Here is a 2,500-nt window from a genome sequence, read left to right as displayed (position 1 = left end):
TAATTGGAAATCACTGGTTTTAGATAGAATATTATTTGATTAGGAAGTCATAGCCATTGCTTAAAATATACTGTCATCTGATTAAATTGTTTTTTAAAAGTTATTTCCGCTCTTTTTCGTTAACCATTTATGTATAATGTTAATGGGACGAGGATAGTTAAACAATAAATACATTTGGGAGAAAAATCATGAAGAAATGTAGATTGTAAGGCAACTTCAACTTCAGCGCAAAGAATCTTGGGGAAAAAAAATATGTTGAAATCCACCCTCACATCCGGGCATTGTTGAGCAACAGAGCACATGCACACACAAATACATAATGCTCTCTACGTGTTCTATGCTTGTATCATTCGTATGATGTGTGGATATCTACCTCTCTGTCTCTAGTATTTATGAGCCTTTTTCTACTGTTTTGCCTTTTAGTAATGTAAGTATTATTCATGTATTTTCTGTCTTTCTCCCTCCTTTCTCTCTCTCTCTCTCTCTCTCTCTCTCTCTCTCTCTCTCTCTCTCTCTCTCTCTCTCTCTCTCTCTCTCTCTCTCTCTCTCTCTCTCTCTCTCTCTCTCTCTTACTTCACGCGTGCTGTGTTATACTTCCTATCACGCGTTATCAAAACCATTATAATTTCGTATCCTGTTCTTTGATCAAGGTTTAATGTATTTCCAGAGCTCAGTGAAAATGTGAAATTTATGTTATACGCTAAAACACTCCAAATGTTTATAAAAAAAAATCGAATAGCACCTGATCAGAGAGAGAGAAAAAAAACGAATGAAGTTTGGAGAGAGAGAGAGAGAGAGAGAGAGAGAGAGAGAGAGAGAGAGAGAGAGAGAGAGAGAGAGAGAGAGAGAGAGAGAGAGAGAGAGAGAGAGAGAGAGAGAAAGAGAAAGAGAGAGAGACGTGGCCACACGAAGGACACCCTACACTGACTTCGGCTTCAGAGGAGACCATCGAAGTACATGTGAACCGCATTTCAGACGCTTCATTATTGACGAGAAAATTACCCCCTTCCTCAATTCTGAGAAAAGCCGTGATGTTTACCTTTTCAACAACTCTCAGCCAAGAGCAAGATTGAGTTTTAAAGAGCTGAATCTCTTGCGTTTGAGATGTTAGCATGCATTCGAGATTAAGTGAAATTTCATGATAAATGGCAGAGATAGAGTAGTCAGATTAGACCCATAAGAAACACTAGGGTTAATGATACGGTTTTAGGCTCTGTTCTTTTTTTTTCTCTCATATTTCCCTCTCTCTCTCTCTCTCTCTCTCTCTCTCTCTCTCTCTCTCTCTCTCTCTCTCTCTCTCTCTCTCTCTCTCTCTCTCTCACACACACACACACACACACACACACACACACACACACACACACACACACACACACACACACACACACACACACACACACACACACACACACACACACACTCACACTCACACTCACACACACTCACACACACACAAACAAGCACACGCAAAGATATACACGCATAAAATATACACTCATTATACATTCGTATTGCTTACTAAATAAAACACACAGACATAAGTGTGAAAAAAAAAAAAAATATATATATATATATACACAATGGAATGGAATGAGCAGGCTGACGATGACGTGATACATACATTTATATATATATATATATATATATATATATATATATATATATATATATATATATATATATATTATATATATGCATATATCGAAGGCCACCATCGCTGTCGACTATGGCATTATTATTACCCACTCCCGTATACGTAGAGTCAATGCCTGGGCGAAAAATTGTGAGGAGCAAGCCGTTGCCCATGCAGCAGGCTCCCTCTCCCCATGCAGCTGATGGATCCAAAGGAACGGCAGAGACTGACACGGTTTGGCACCAGCGGCGTCGCAGGAGTTCGGGACTCCGGCTCCGGATTTTTCCTCAGGGTTGACCCCCGAAGCCTTTTCATCTTATAGATAGCACAAGGCATATATGCACATATATACACACGCGCACAGGCACGCACGCATATACACAGACACACGCACACACACACACATATGTGCGTGTGTGTGTGTGCATATATATATATATATATATATATATATATATATATATATATATATATATATATATATATATATATATATGTATATATATATATAATTATTTTTTGTAGAGGCATAAACAGGTAGAGAGAGAGAGAGAGAGAGAGAGAGAAATGATTAGACGTGACCTATAGGTCCAAATAATTCAGACATCACTCTAACCATCCCAGTGGGTGCTTGCGGTTTTGACCTCCACTATGATCCGCGTGCTTTGTCTTTCAAGCACCGAATTACCCTTATATATAGATAGGACAAGATCGTATATTCAGTCATTTTCATAGTAATATATAAACGGAGCTGTCAAACATGCACCTATTGACGTATATGACAGGCATCCGAATAATCCTGAGTAATTATCTTGTTAAACCTTACTGGGAGGGGCGGGGGTGGGGTTGGAGCGCATGTAATGGGGT

Source organism: Penaeus monodon, chromosome 13, assembly GCF_015228065.2.
Source record: "Penaeus monodon isolate SGIC_2016 chromosome 13, NSTDA_Pmon_1, whole genome shotgun sequence".
NCBI classification, from domain to species: domain Eukaryota; kingdom Metazoa; phylum Arthropoda; class Malacostraca; order Decapoda; family Penaeidae; genus Penaeus; species Penaeus monodon.
Note: the sequence above shows the minus strand (reverse complement) of the source record.